Source organism: Apis florea, unplaced genomic scaffold (assembly GCF_048593485.1).
Source record: "Apis florea isolate Af1SG1 unplaced genomic scaffold, ASM4859348v1 contig_3696_pilon, whole genome shotgun sequence".
Taxonomy (NCBI): Eukaryota; Metazoa; Arthropoda; class Insecta; order Hymenoptera; family Apidae; genus Apis; species Apis florea.
In genome coordinates, this window is record NW_028256809.1 from 1,063,972 (window position 1) to 1,081,808 (window position 17,837).

Consider the following 17,837-nt stretch of genomic DNA (forward strand, 5'->3'; position numbering starts at 1 on the left):
ACCGGATGAATCAGTTTCAGAACGTCATGTGGCCGTTCAGGAAAAAAGATGGTTGATACAAAATGATTGGCTAAGAGAAAATGCGCTCAAGTCATTCTTTTCTTAAATGCTTATGTCGATAAACTCTCTGTAAAAGAATATAGTTAATTATGCCTGTTGGCATACTAAAAATTGTAACTGTAACAAAACGGATATGAAATGAACACTTTGTGATCGAATTTCACGTGTGGACAGGATAATTCAGATTCAGAACTTTCTGTGGCCGTTAAGGAAAAAAAAGGTGATTAATACGAAACGATTGGCTAGTGGTCAGAAAGAGAAAGTGTGCTCAAATCGTTTCTTTTTAACATTGATGCTCATGCTGACAATCTCACTGGAAAAGAATATAGTTAATTATGCCTATTTCAGGATGAGTTGACAATTGGCGTACAAAAAATTGTAACTGTAACAAAACGGATATAAAATGGACACTTTGTGATCGAATTTCACGTGTGGACCGGATGATTCAGATTCAGAACGTTCTGTGGCCATTAAGGGAAAAAAAGTGGTTGATACGAAACGATTGGCTAGTGGTCAGTAAGAGAAAGTGTGCTCAAGTCGTTTCTTTTTTAACATTGATGCTCATGCTGACAATCTCATTGTAAAATATAATTAATAATGCCTATTCTATGATGAGTTGACAATTGGCATACAAAAAATTGACAATTTGTGATCGAATTCCACGTGTGGACCGGATGAATCAGTTTCAGAACGTCATGTGGCCGTTCAGGAAAAAAGATGGTTGATACAAAATGATTGGCTAAGAGAAAATGTGTTCATGTCATTCATTTCTTAAATGCTTATATCGATAAACTCACTGTAAAAGAATATAATTAATTATGCCTATTGGCATACTAAAAATTGTAATTATAACAAAACAGATATGAAATGAACACTTTGTGATCGAATTTCACGTGTGGACAGGATAATTCAGATTCAGAACATTCTGTGGCCGCTAAGGAAAAAAAAGGTGGTTAATAGGAAACGATTGGCTAGTGGTCAGAAAGAGAAATTGTGCTCAAGTAGTTTCTTTTTAACATTGATGCTCATGCTGACAATCTCATTGGAAAAGAATATAGTTAATTATGCCTATTTCAGGATGAGTTGACAATTGGCGTACAAAAAATTGTAATTGTAACAAAACGGATATAAAATGGACACTTGGTGATCGAATTTCACGTGTGGACCGGATGATTCAGTTTCAGAACGTTCTGTGGCCATTAAGGGAAAAAGAGTGGTTAATACGAAACGATTGGCTAGTGGTTAGTAAGAGAATGTGTGCTCTAGTCGTTTCTTTTTAACATTGATGCTCATGCTGACAATCTCATTGTAAAATATAATTAATTATGCCTATTTCAGGATGAATTGACAATTGGCATACAAAAAATTGACACCTTGTGATCGAATTTCACGTGTGGACCGGATGAATCAGTTTCAGAACGTCATGTGGCCGTTCAGGAAAAAATATGGTTGATACAAAATGATTGGCTAGGAGAAGATGCGCTCAAGTCCTTCTTTTCATAAATGCTTATGTCGATAAACTCATTGTAAAAGAATATAGTTAATTATGCCTATTGGCGTACAAAAAATTGTAATTGTAACAAAACGGATATAAAATGAATACATTGTGATCGAATTTCACGTGTGGACAGGATAATTCAGATTCAGAACATTCTGTGGCCGTTAAGGAAAAAAAAGGTGGTTGATACGAAACGATTGGCTAGTGGTCAAAAAATTGGAAGTGTGCTCAAGTCGATTCTTTCTAACATTGATGCTCATGCTGACAATCTCATTGGAAAAGAATATAGTTAATTATGCCTATTTCAGGATGAGTTGACAATTGGCGTACAAAAAATTATAATTGTAACAAAACGGATATAAAGTGAATACTTTGTGATCGAATTTCACGTGTGGACCGGATGAATCAGTTTCAGAACGTCATGTGGCCGGTAAGGAAAAAAAAGGTGGTTAATACGAAACGATTGGCTAGTGGTCAGAAAGAGAAAGAGTGCTCAAGTCGTTTCTTTTTAACATTGATGATCATGCTGACAATCTCATTGTAAAATATAATTAATTATGCCTATTTTATGATGAGTTGACAATTGGCATACAAAAAATTGACAATTTGTGATCGAATTCCACGTGTGGACCGGATGAATCAGTTTCAGAACGTCATGTGGCCGTTCAGGAAAAAAGATGGTTGATACAGAATGATTGGCTAAGAGAAAATGTGTTCAAGTCATTCTTTTCTTAAATACTTATGTCGATAAACTCACTGTAAAAGAATATAGTTAATTATGCCTATTGGCATACTAAAAATTGTAATTGTAACAAAACGGATGTGAAATGAACACTTTGTGATCGAATTTCACGTGTGGACCGGATAATTCAGATTCAGAACATTCTGTGGCCGTTAAGGAAAAAAAAGGTGGTTAATAAGAAACGATTGGCTAGTGGTCAGAAAGAGAAAGTGTGCTGAAGTAGTTTCTTTTTAACATTGATGCTCATGCTGACAATCTCATTGGAAAAGAATATAGTTAATTATGCCTATTTCAGGATGAATTGACAATTGGCATACAAGAAATTGACACTTTGTGATCGAATTCCACGTGTGGACCGGATGAATCAGTTTCAGAACGTCATGTGGCCGTTCAGGAAAAAAGATGGTTGATACAAAATGATTGGCTAAGAGAAAATGCGTTCAAGTCATTCTTTTCTTAAATGCTTATGTCGATAAACTCTCTGTAAAAGAATATAGTTAATTATGCCTATTGGCATACTAAAAATTGTAACTGTAACAAAACGGATATGAAATGAACACTTTGTGATCGAATTTCACGTGTGGACAGGATAATTCAGATTCAGAACTTTCTGTGGCCGTTAAGGAAAAAAAAGGTGATTAATACGAAACGATTGGCTAGTGGTCAGAAAGAGAAAGTGTGCTCAAATCGTTTCTTTTTAACATTGATGCTCATGCTGACAATCTCATTGGAAAAGAATATAGTTAATTATGCCTATTTCAGGATGAGTTGACAATTGGCGTACAAAAAATTGTAATTGTAACAAAACGGATATAAAATGGACACTTTGTGATCGAATTTCACGTGTGGACCGGATGATTCAGAACGTTCTGTGGCCAATAAGGGAAAAAAAGTGGTTGATACGAAACGATTAGCTAGTGGTCACTAAGAGAATGTGTTCTCAAGTCGTTTCTTTTAAACATTGATGCTCATGCTGATAATCTCATTGTAAAATATAATTAATTATGCCTATTTTAGGATAAGTTGACAATTGGCATACAAAAAATTGACACTTTGTGATCGAATTTCACGTGTGGACCGGATAATTCAGATACAGAACGTTCTATGGCCATTAAGGGAAAAAAAGTGGTTGATACGAAACGATTGGCTAGTGGTCAGAAAGAGAAAATGTGCTCAAGTCGTTTCTTTTTAACATTGATTCTCATGCTGACAATCTCATTGTAAAATATAATTAATTATGCCTATTTTAGGATGAAGTGACAATTGGCAAACAAAAAATTGACACTTTGTGATCGAATTCCACGTGTGGACCGGATGAATCAGTTTCAGAACGTCATGTGGCCGTTCAGGAAAAAAGATGGTTGATACAAAACGATTGGCTAGGAGAAAATGCGCTGAAGTCCTTCTTTTCTTAAATGCTTATGTCGATAAACTCACTGTAAAAGAATATAGTTAATTATGCCTATTGGAATATAAAAAATTGTAATTGTAACAAAACGGATATAAAATGGACACTTTGTGATCGAATTTCACGTGTGGACCGGATGATTCAGATTCAGAACGTTCTGTGGCCATTAAAGGCAAAAAAGCGGTTGATACGAAACGATTGGCTAGTGGTTAGTAAGAGAAAGTATGCTCAAGTCGTTTTTTTTTAACACTTATGTTCATTTTGACAATCTCATTGTAAATTATAATTAATTATGCCTATTTTATGATGAGTTGACAATTGGCATACAAAAAATTGACAATTTGTGATCGAATTCCACGTGTGGACCGGATGAATCAGTTTCAGAACGTCATGTGGCCGTTCAGGAAAAAAGATGGTTGATACAGAATGATTGGCTAAGAGAAAATGTGTTCAAGTCATTCTTTTCTTAAATACTTATGTCGATAAACTCACTGTAAAAGAATATAGTTAATTATGCCTATTGGCATACTAAAAATTGTAATTGTAACAAAACGGATATGAAATGAACACTTTGTGATCGAATTTCACGTGTGGACCGGATAATTCAGATTCAGAACATTCTGTGGCCGTTAAGGAAAAAAAAGGTGGTTAATAAGAAACGATTGGCTAGTGGTCAGAAAGAGAAAGTGTGCTCAAGTAGTTTCTTTTTAACATTGATGCTCATGCTGACAATCTCATTTTAAAATATAATTAATTATGCCTATTTTATGATGAGTTGACAATTGGCATACAAGAAATTGACACTTTGTGATCGAATTCCACGTGTGGACCGGATGAATCAGTTTCAGAACGTCATGTGGCCGTTCAGGAAAAAAGATGGTTGATACAAAATGATTGGCTAAGAGAAAATGCGTTCAAGTCATTCTTTTCTTAAATGCTTATGTCGATAAACTCTCTGTAAAAGAATATAATTAATTATGCCTATTGGCATACTAAAAATTGTAACTGTAACAAAACGGATATGAAATGAACACTTTGTGATCGAATTTCACGTGTGGACAGGATAATTCAGATTCAGAACTTTCTGTGTCCGTTAAGGAAAAAAAAGGTGATTAATACGAAACGATTGGCTAGTGGTCAGAAAGAGAAAGAGTGCTCAAGTCGTTTCTTTTTAACATTGATGCTCATGCTGACAATCTCATTGTAAAATATAATTAATTATGCCTATTTTATGATGAGTTGACAATTGGCATACAAAAAATTGACAATTTGTGATCGAATTCCACGTGTGGACCGGATAATTAAGATTCAGAACATTCTGTGGCGGTTAAGGAAAAAAAAGGTGGTTGATATGAAACAATTGGCTAGTTGTCAGAAAGAGAAAGTGTGCGCAAGTCGTTTCTTTTAAACATTGATGCTCATGCTGACAATCTCATTGTAAAATATAATTAATTATGCCTATTTTAGGATAAGTTGTCAATTGGCATACAAAAAATTGACACTTTGTGATCGAATTTCACGTGTGGACCGGATAATTCAGATTCAGAACATTCTGTGGCCGTTAAGGAAAAAAAAGGTGGTTAATACGAAACGATTGTCTAGTGATCAGAAAGAGAAGGTGTGCTCAATTCGTTTCTTTTTAACATTGATGCTCATGCTGACAATCTCATTGGAAAAGAATATAGTTAATTATGCCTATTTCAGGATGAATTGACAATTGGCATACAAAAAATTGACACTTTGTGATCGAATTTCACGTGTGGACCGGATGAATCAGTTTCAGAACGTCATGTGGCCGTTCAGGAAAAAATATGGTTGATACAAAATGATTGGCTAGGAGAAGATGCACTCACGTCTTTCTTTTCTTAAATGCTTATGTCGATAAACTCATTGTAAAAGAATATAGTTAATTATGCCTATTGGCATACAAAAAATTGTAATTGTAACAAAACGGATATAAAATGGACACTTTGTGATCGAATTTCACGTGTGGACCGGATGATTCAGAACGTTCTGTGGCCAATAAGGGAAAAAAAGTGGTTGATACGAAACGATTAGCTAGTGGTCACTAAGAGAATGTGTTCTTAAGTCGTTTCTTTTAAACATTGATGCTCATGCTGATAATCTCATTGTAAAATATAATTAATTATGCCTATTTTAGGATAAGTTGACAATTGGCATACAAAAAATTGACACTTTGTGATCGAATTTCACGTGTGGACCGGATAATTCAGATACAGAACGTTCTATGGCCATTAAGGGAAAAAAAGTGGTTGATACGAAACGATTGGCTAGTGGTCAGAAAGAGAAAATGTGCTCAAGTCGTTTCTTTTTAACATTGATTCTCATGCTGACAATCTCATTGTAAAATATAATTAATTATGCCTATTTTAGGATGAAGTGACAATTGGCAAACAAAAAATTGACACTTTGTGATCGAATTCCACGTGTGGACCGGATGAATCAGTTTCAGAACGTCATGTGGCCGTTCAGGAAAAGAGATGGTTGATACAAAACGATTGGCTAGGAGAAAATGCGCTGAAGTCCTTCTTTTCTTAAATGCTTATGTCGATAAACTCACTGTAAAAGAATATAGTTAATTATGCCTATTGGCATATAAAAAATTGTAATTGTAACAAAACGGATATAAAATGGACACTTTGTGATCGAATTTCACGTGTGGACCGGATGATTCAGATTCAGAACGTTCTGTGGCCATTAAAGGCAAAAAAGCGGTTGATACGAAACGATTGGCTAGTGGTTAGTAAGAGAAAGTATGCTCAAGTCGTTTTTTTTAACACTTATGTTCATTTTGACAATCTCATTGTAAATTATAATTAATTATGCCTATTTTAGGATGAGTTGACAATTGGCATACAAAAAATTGTAATTGTAAGAAAATGGATATAAAGTGAACACTTTGTGATCGAATTTCACGTGTGGACCGGATGAATCAGTTTCAGTACGTCATGTGGCCATTCAGGAAAAAAGATGGTTGATACAAAATGATTGGCTAAGAGAAAATGCCTTCAAGTCGTTCTTTTCTTAAATGCTTATGTTGATAAACTCACTGTAAAAGAATATAATTAATTATGCCTATTGGCATACAAAAAATTGTAATTGTAACAAAACGGATATAAAATGAACACTTTGTGATCGAATTTCACGTGTGGACCGGATAATTCAGATTCAGAACATTCTATGGCCGTTAAGGTAAAAAAAGGTGGTTGATACAAAACGATTGGCTAGTGGTCAGAAAGAGAAAGTGTGCTCAAGTCGTTTCTTTTTAACATTGATGCTCATGCTGACAATCTCATTGTAAAATATAATTAATTATGCCTATTTTAGAATGAGTTGACAATTGGCATACAAAAAATTGTAATTGTAAGAAAATGGATATAAAGTGAACACTTTGTGATCGAATTTCACGTGTGGACCGGATGATTCAGTTTCAGAACGTTCTGTGACCGTTAAGGAAAAAAAGATGGTTGATACGAAACGATTGGTCAGTAAGAGAAAATGTGCTCAAGGCGTTCCTTTTTAACATTGATGCTCATGTCGATAAACTTATTATAAAGGAATATAGTTAATTGTGGCTATTTCTGGATGAGTTGACAATTGGCGTACAAAAAATTGTAATTGTAACAAAACGGATATAAAATTAACACTTGTGTGATCGAATTTCACGTCTGGACCGGATGATTCAGTTTCAGAACATCATTTGGTGTTTAGAAAAAAAGATGGTTGATACAAAATGATTGGCTAGTAAGAGAAAATGCGCTCAAGTCGTTTTTTTCTCACTTAAATGCTCATGTCGATAATCTCATTGTAAAAGAATATAGCTAATTATGTCTATTGGCGTACAAAAAATTGTAATTGTATCAACGGATATAATGTGAACACTTTTTTGTGATCGAATTTCACGTGTGGACCGGATAATTCAATTTCAGAACATCATGTGACCGTTCACGAAAAAAAGATGGTTGATACAGAATGATTGGCTAAAAAATTGTAATTGTAACAAAATATATATAAACTGAATTCTTTTTGTGATCGAATTTCACGTGTGGACCGGATAATTCAGATTCAGAATGTTCTGTGGCATGTTATGGATAAACATTGTTGACAGGTAATGATTGGCTGGTAAGAGAAAATGCGCTCAATTTGCGCTTTTCACTTCGATGCTCATGTCGATAATATCATTGCAAAAGAATATAGTTAATTATACCTTTTTTCTTTTAAGTTAACAATTGGCCTGTAAAGAATTGCAATTGTTACTAGACGGATATAAATTGAACACGTAGTTATAATCATTATAGTTATTAGAATTTCACGTATGGATGATTCAGTTTCAGAACATGATGTGACCGTTAAAATCAGATCTCGTTTAAAGAATAATGTAGAAATCCGATCTTTTGTTTTGAGATTAAACATTATGTTAATTATATGCTCCATAATTTCTGGTAGAAAAGTGAGACAGTAGTGGATGTTCTGAATCTCATCTAAAAAAATCGATGTTTTTAATAATTTCTCGTTACAATGTTAAATTAGTACTGCAGCAATGACAGAGATAGAGTAGAGATTTGATTCCGATTTTAATACAGGAATTATTGATAATAAAATGATATATTATGATATAGATGGTATTATATAGAAATTCAATTTCTATATAAAAGTATGTGAGGTAAGATCAAAGATTTTATTAGGAGAAAATTCTCCGAAATCTATATAGAGCTCTTTTTTGATGAAATGAGAAACTACCTTTTTTTGTGATATTAAGACATCAAAGACCATAAATATATAGATAATACTTATCAAAGAAAAAAAAAAATTCGATGGTTACCAATAAAGTAATAACCACACTTGCATCTATATGTATGAATATTCTTTGAAAATAATTAGGTATATAAACGCTGAACAATCATGAACATCAATCTGATCAATATCTGAGAAAAAGTAATGAGTCAAAAAAGTAAAGAAAGCAGAGATAGCAAGAAAAAATAATAACATAGATGTTCAAATCATCATACAAGTCTTCCTGGATTAATTATGTAGCGGGGACATGTGTTTGGACTAGATAATTCAATTTCAGAACACAAAGTCATTATAATTGGTTGCCATGTTCAGAAGGGGATATAAAAATCGAAAAAATTCAATCATCCATTTTGAAAGACTGAGCATCATATGAATAAGAGTAATTGCAGCCAGAAAGATATTAGGGCGATTACGGGCGATTAAGGGCGAAACGCTTATTTATACTAAATCTACACTAAAATCGACGCTTTGTAAATTATAGATTATTTCTGTTTCTGCAAAGATAAAAAATGAAAATAAGCTTGAGACAACAAAAGCAACAGGAAAAGATTGTAACTATGTTATAGCAGAGCAATGGATTGATTATCTGTATGTCTCAATTTTCTACATCAATCTGAACAATGCTAGATTTAGAATATGTTTATTGACATAATGAGTTTAATTGTATCACCGTAGCGCAGCTTCTATTATATAAAATCTTCAATCATTCTTAGTTGCAGAAGTCAAAATTCGAAAATAGCTAGCAAAAAAAAAAAAAAAGAAAGAAACTCATTAAGGAGGAAATTAGATTTCGATGAATTTTTTAACGAAGATTATATTAGACTATAATACATTAAATATATAAAGAATGAGCTTAAATAAAATGCAATACATAAAGATCAAGAAAATATCGATCAGTTTATTTGTGACATTTATAAATATGTCTAAATTTTTTTAATTAAAAAACTTTTATACCATTTATAATTTAAATAATTAAATAATTTAAATAATTACCATTTATATTTAAATAATAAATTTGATTTATTAATATTAATTATATTAAATCAACTAAATAGATACTGGACGACAATTTTTCTCTATAATGTGTATTTAATCAATGATCCAATATTATTGATCTAATATGGTTCTCAAAATTTATTAACTAATTCTTAGATATTGAACTAATATTGGAGTTATTATAGCATGCTTTAGAGTAGTCACTGGACATGAAGTATTTATCATTTTCTTTTAAGTTATCACATTTTGTTTAGACATGATGTTTGACTGAAAATAAATTTTTTATTTAAATTTTATCGAACCAATCATGAATCATTTGTCCAATTCAAATCAATATAACAATAATGCAAATGAAGAGTATGACAAAAGAGAAGAGAAGAACAAGTTAATGAACTATTTTTTATTGCGCCAACAACATTAAATGTGGAAATGATTGTTCAATATAACGCCAAGAAGTTAAAACATTCAGTCAAATAAGACTTAGCAGACCAGTTCTGTTTATCACCAGCAATGATAGGATTCTGATGTATCAGTGTCTTTAATAATATTTCTTGACATTAAAACAAAGAAAAATACTCTTGTAATAAAATGCCAATTGCTAGTAGCTAGAAGAAAGAAAAACAGCACCGACATTTTCCCCACTCATAATTGGAACACTCCCAATTAGCCAGGAAGAGAGTCCACCTGAGCGACTTTCTTCCTGGCTAATGCTCACTACCGATTAGGCCTTCGGGCAGTTCACACTATCTCGACCATTCTCGGGCAATCAACTCTCATTGTAAACCGTGCTCCGATCGTCACAGAACTCGAGTTTGAGATAGTAATCTCAACAAAAGTCATCGTCCGGTAGAGTAGGCCGCATACGACCAATCTCAACACCGCGACGAAACCAACTTCGATAAGAGCAAAAGATAGCTATATTTCATGATAAGCCAATCAAGAGCCAATCTGTCTTTTTATTGAGGAAAAAATTCGAGAAAAATTCCATCAAAAATAAACTAAGGATCTCAATATTTGAGATTATTAAGAAATCTATAAGTTCAAATTAAAAACCTGTAGGAATAATATTAAACTGGAGCATTTTCGAGGAGTCACCGACCATCTTCACCTTCATTGTTAGAAATGACTAAAAGAATATTTCACAAACAAGAGAAATAAGAGAAATCCAATATATAAATTCATATCTATAAACAAATATAAAAGATAAGATTGGAAAATTCATTAAAAAAAAAGCTCATCGAGATCTATTCAGAGCTCTTCTCCGGAGAAATCAGAACAGATTATCATCTCTTAAATTAATGTCAAGGCAAGTGCTTATTAAAGGAAAATCCGGTGATAAAGTTATCAATAAAGCGATAAACACACCAATATCTATATATGAATATTTTTCGAAGACAACCATAAAACGATTATCATTAGACAAAGCATCGATCGATACCTAAAATAAAATAATAGGCCAAGATATAGAAAACAGAGGTAGCCAAAAAAAAAAATGATGGCACAGATGCTCAAGTTATCACGCAAGTCTCTCTGGATTAATTATTTAGCGATGATATGTGTTTGAACTAGATGATTTTTTTCACGCAATTTCACGTAAAGTGACTATAATTAATTACTATGCTCGAAAGGAGATATAAAAACCAAAGAAATTCTTTGAGAGACAGAACATCATGGATAAAACATCCTGTAATCGCAGCCAGAAAGATACTAACAATAAGACGCTTATGAATGCTGGATCTCGGTTAAAATTTAAAGTTTGAAAAATCGCTCGTTGCAATTAAATTATGAGCTTTTAGTTAGACTATGTCCTATGATATGTGATCAAAGAGATAAAGTACTACAGTACAGATATGCTACAGTAGAAGCGATTGAACGTTTCGCTACTATAATGATCGATATAGAGAGGCCAATAGGAAATAGAAATTTTGTTTTTCGTCCATTGCAAAGATAAAAAGAGAAAATGAGGTCGAGATAATATGGAAGGTTGACAGAGAAGGGCAATACCAGAGTGAAGGTCATGGATTAATTATTCATTTATATTTTAATCCTTCAAATTATATCTGGCAGATTTAGAATATATTTATTCAATGTTTGGCACAATGTAAAGTCTAATTGGTTATTGTACTGGTGCTTCTATCATATAGAATTCTTACTGGCACAAATGAAAAGTATTATAAATGTTTGATTGATTTTTAAAAAAATTATTCGTAAAAAAAAGAAAAAGATTTATATTTGAAGTTATAAAGTATTTATATGCTTATAACTATGCATAAAATTCTTTTCCATAGTATTCATATAATTAGGATTACGAGACAAAAATAGTATGCTATCTCTTCCATCATTAAAAGTGATTTAATTCCTTTCCGGATTTTCACAAAAGAAAATGTGACATCATATTATCATATTATATCAAACACAAAATATTAGACAAAATATTGGCACATCACGTAATAAGACCCGCCAAATATCACATCGCATCAATTTGCATCAAAGATAAATTTTTTTTCGTGAGATAAATGAAACATATTTGTTTTATAATACACATAATAAACGAAAAGCTAATAATTTCAAAATTATAAATAGTTTTTTTATTTTGATTGAAACGAATAACTTTTTCGTTTCAAGAGTTATTTTACCGTATGAAAAGAACGAATTATTTATCTTTTTATTCTGTACAGATATCAGTATACAATAATACAGTATATATAATAAGATCAGTGTTAACAAATAAAACTTAAAGAAAAGGTAGTGAGAGAAAAGTGAGTCGATTAATAATGATTTATGACTTAATGATAGTTATTATTTAACAATCGTTAAATGTAATATAGGTAGCATAAATAACATAAAATTATTTGCTAAAATTAATGCTAAATGTGATTGTGAAGACGATAAAAAACTCCTCGTTGAGGAATTTCTACTAATAAAAGAAAATACAAGTTAATCTGTGTCTAACTTGACAGATTTAATATAAAACATCACGTTATGAAAGAAATTTAATTATTTATCTTATTGTTAATGGATTAAGCAACAGAAAATTTTAGTAGAAAATTTTCTTGATGTAGTAAAAATGATATTATATTATTCCAAAAGAATAACAGAAATGTATTATATTTATATTATAAAGATGCCAATGACTATATTATAATAGCACAATTTTATATGGAAAGACAATCAAATTATATATTTCACATATTATTTAAGAAACTTTAAAGTTTAAAACTTTAACTTGTACAATGTTTTTTTAGAAGACAATATTAAAATTCAGGAAAAACTATTACTAGTTCTACTATTATTACGCTTCTTAGACTAAATAAAAAAATCGAGAAATAAGAAGAAAAAAAATTTCGATATTGAAATGAAATTTAATTAACATACTGCATTGCTGTCTTCATGAGCATTATATCTGCATCATCCTCAACAAGTGTTATCAAACTATCTAGCAAGAGCAAAATTTTCGGATGGATTCTCATATAAAGTGCATTAAAACTCCTATTTATTGTATATATTTTATTTAATGAAGTACTATTTACTAAAATTAGCATATAAATTTTCATAGTGACATATATGAATAAAAAAAAATATTCAATTAATGAAGCAAATTTTTAATATCAGTTTTGTTTGAATGGACATAATGATCAACTTTTAGATCTGTTATTTTAAATTATGTCACAACTTATTTTAATTTTTTAACTTATGTAAATAGCCACTCTCACTGCTCTAAATATAAAAAATAGATAATATTAAAATTAAAGAAAAATACAATTTTTAATTAAATTAACCTAATTAACATTGTCTATTTAAGTTATTTTCAAATAATTTAATTCGATGAAGAATATGTTCAAAATATAAAAATATTCATCATTTATATAAAAAATAAAAAGTTATTACTTATAATTTGTTATTATTTCTGTTATTATTTCTTTTTAACAAATTATATTTTATATTATTTTTTCAAGATCAATCTCATTTGATCTCTAATGAATAAATGATCTAATCCGAACATGTAGCCATTGCAATATCTATATTTTTCATTAAAAATGAAAATAATAAATATCTAATTTAATTTATCGCAATATTAGAACTCATGCATTCTAAATTGAATAGTGCTTTTTTTTATCTAAAATAACAAAAATACAATGCTTCGATTATTTTTATTAAAAATCGAACTCTCTTAAATTCCTAAATTTATCCTATATAATGATAAAATTAACTTCCTCTATTGTATATATTGTAATTTCAATTTCACAGAGATTATTTTATATTTTATTTTCATATTGCTATTTATATATTATTCAAATCATAAATCCAAAGAATTCTTAAATATGATGATATTTGTTCATTCGTTATATCATAATATATATAAACAATTGATATTATCGCATATTATCATATATGTTGTGTATAAACATATAAAAATTGACAAAATTAAATATAATAATATCGAAAATTTTTTGCGAATAACTCGAAAACTAAAATCAACCGCGAATTATATGTAAGAAAAAAGTTTAAAACTATTTTCTTTACAACATATTTCAGCTTTATTAAAATCGGTAAAGAGACTAATCGACAGATTCATTATAAACTGATATATTATAGATATATTATATAATTTAATTCAATTAGAGGAAGTTTAAATATAATTTAAATATAGAATATAAAAAGTATTGGATCATGACAGATTTTTTTTTCAAGAATAAAATGAAATTATAATTTATGAATAAAAAAAGAGTGCGGAAGGCATTTTTTATTTTTGTATTGCATTGCAATGTATTATTTCACCATTTTTAAACATTTTTCAAAATTTGTATCAAAGTGATGATTTTTTTTTAAATATATAATATATAATTTATAACATATTATTTTTGTTCAATTTATTTTAATTTCATATCATAAAATATGCTTTTGAAATGTTATATATTAAAAATTTTCAACACGTTTGACAATAAATTCTGAAATGAAAGTGTTAATTTATATTTGTATTTTGATTTTACAATGTAAAATTGTATTTTTTGCATTATACTTTAATTATTTTTTAATAATTAATTTAAAATAAAAAAATTAAATTGGAATTATTTTGCTAATGGAGAAAACTTTCAATAAATTACTAAAAATATTCTATTAACGAAAGAAATTTTGAAAACAATTTAGCTACAAATTTAATTTTTCTCGTTTTCTACCGAAAAATATCTTCAGAAATTTATTTTAAATTCAAAAATATAATTTTTGATTTCAATGATAAATAAATGTACCATTGAAATTTAATATATATCAATTTAATTTAATTTATATCAAGTCATAATATTTTGAAATATGAGCAAATAAGTACATACAAAAAAACACATTTAATTAACATTATTCTCAAATATATATATGATGAAACTTCAGTCAGTTTTTGAAAATATCTTGTATCAAAAATTATCATTCTACAGTTTTAATTTATTTTTGCTTAAAAAAGCATTATCCTCTTTCGACTTATGCCGCATTTTTTGATACTTAATTTATAAAAATTAAATATCAAAGTATCATATTTTTCAATTTAATTATATGTAATGATTTATTCTAATTTCATTGCTATTTTTTCTAGTTAATTTAGTTATTTATGATTTATGTATTAAAATTATCTTATCATCTGTTAATAAGAAACATTACTTTTTTATTTGTAATTTTCTTTTTATTTTCTAAATCGTATTTAATTTAATTTAGAAATTAAGTAGAATTTGTCAATTCTTCATCAAATTGAATTATAATATTAATTAAACTAAATTATCTATTTATAAAATTCTATTTTATATATGTGCAATAATTATGTTATATTCAATTTATTTAAATCAATTACATCAAATTAATATTAACCAATAATATTCATTATTTAAATGAAGAAATTGACAATAAAATATGAAACATATTATAAAAATTAACATTTTAGTATTTTAATATAAAAAATTTTAATGAAAAAAATTTTTGATTTTAATTATTTTTTTTTAATGCTTTGAATGCTATGAATGTACAATATTATAATTCTTTTATAAAATTTATATAAAATAAGAAAAAATAAAAATAATAATTATAAATATGTTATATTAAATGTTATATACTTACATATCGATTGTTATAAATGATAGTTACCAATATTTATCAGGAATAGATATATTTGTAAGAATCATGTTCATACAATATTTCTATAATGTTTATCTTTGTCATCCTGTAAAAATAACATGAAAAAAATTTTATAACAAGTTTATAGTAACAATTTATCGATAATAATTTAATAAAAATCATTATTATCAATTAAATATATTTTATTTTAATCAAATATAATATATATATATATATATTATATGAAAAATATTTCGATAAAATACATATTTCAAATATTATTTTTTATTCTTTTGTTTCTGCTTTCTATTCCTTTAATTCTCATAAGATAAGATTATTGAATTATTGAATTATTTTGCATCAAATTATATATCTTTGATTATTTTCTATTCTTTTTATATTAGTTACAATTCTTTTATTTAGTAGTTAAATACTCAATTTAGTTCTTTTATCTTAATTATCTTAATTAATATGAATGTGTATATTATCTTTTTAAAAAAAATTAACGAATTTAATAAAATGAAGAAATCTAAAATATTCATAATAAAATTTTCATTTCCTCTCAAATGAAAAAAAGGATACAGATAAAATATGGAATTCAATTAATTTTAATTTGTTTTCTTTTTAAATAATAACATAAATATAATTTGAAATATAATTCATAATACTCTAATATTAATAATGTCAAAATAATATATTAAAAGAAAGTTATAAAAAACAATATGAATATCGATTGTATAACAATATGAATAACAATATTCATTACTAATAAATTTATAACATGTTAAATTGTTTAAAAAATATATATAAAATGTAATATTTAATTTTATATATTAAAAAAAAATTACTATTTTAATTATTTTAATTAAGCTTGTTAAATCATATATTTTTCAATATTTTCAAATTTTGTTATTATTTAATTTATTATTATGTAAAAAATTATGCATTAAATAAATAAAACTTTTCTAATAACTATTAGCTAATAAAAAGCTAATTAAATTAGCTAATTAAAAACTAATAATTAATCTAATTAATTTGTAATAAACAAATATCTAATATATATAACATAATTAGATTTCTTTTTTCAAAAAATTTACTTTAGATTTAGAATCAAGACAAATATTTTTTTAAAATCAAGAATATGAACATAAAAAACCAATATAACGTTTATTATCTATATTTGCAACTAAGCATCATTGTGAATCACTACATTCATTTAAATATTATATCAAAAATATTACATTTAAAAGTGCATTAACAATGCAATTATAAATGTTTTAAATATCAATTAGAAACCCTCAAATCTTTTATGTATTTTTATAAATTATAATAATTTATATAAAACGTTATTAAAAATAACATTAATTATAATTATTAATAAATAAAAAAAATTCGTATATATTATTACCAATAAAAATTCACTAAAATTTTGCCCTATTTTTATCATATTTTTATTCTTTATTATAAAACATATTTATATTTGTTTAATATAATATATATATAATAAATAGAAAATAAATTAAAATAATTAAATATAATGTAATTTTTTATTTAAATTATTACCTTTTGTATGATGGCAAATTTTGCGTGCACTACAATAATATTTAATAACTTATAATAATAAACATTTTTTTAATATTTTAATTTATAATTTTACAGTAAAACTTTCATAACATCATACAATTATGTTTGAGGAAATACGAATCAGTACATATCAGTATCGGTCATTATAAATGAAAATCATCACTAAGCAACTACATTAATGACTATAAGATAAAAAAATAACGCACATATATACGTATGTAAATAAAAATAAGAATATACAAATGCGACAAATAGATAATATAAAGTTAATAAAATTAGAATCTTTAAATATTATAATATAAATCAAATTTAATCGGACAAGTTTATCATTTCTTTTTGATTCAAATTTTGAAGATAACCTCATTTTATGTATGAGAAAGATTTTTGACTTAAAAAGTAAAACAAAATTTTTTAAAAAATAGAATTATTTTAGAATCATTTCCAACGCTAATAACAACGTAGAATAAGATTAATATTTATTTCTAATACTTTTTTTTTATTAGTACTTTATAACTTTTTTTTATTAATTAATAGTATATATTTTATGTACTTATAACTTGTACTTATAACTATTACTTAACTCTTACTATTTTTACTAAATTAAACTGCATACGATAAAGATATTATATAATTAAGTT

The 17,837-nt window shown here is 27.6% G+C and overlaps 1 long non-coding RNA gene across 1 annotated transcript in view; it reads right to left on the bottom strand.

Moving 5' to 3' along the window:
* LOC147656528 (uncharacterized) overlaps positions 1–17,387 on the bottom strand; it is an 84,697-nt gene extending 67,310 nt beyond the window's left edge. Inside the window, exons 1-2 of the long non-coding RNA XR_015294262.1 lie at positions 17,179–17,387; positions 15,619–15,721 (exon numbers count right to left, since the gene is read on the bottom strand). This is a non-coding gene — a long non-coding RNA (uncharacterized LOC147656528). The remainder of the gene's footprint in view (positions 1–15,618; positions 15,722–17,178) is intronic.
* Positions 17,388–17,837: the final 450 nt, after the last annotated feature.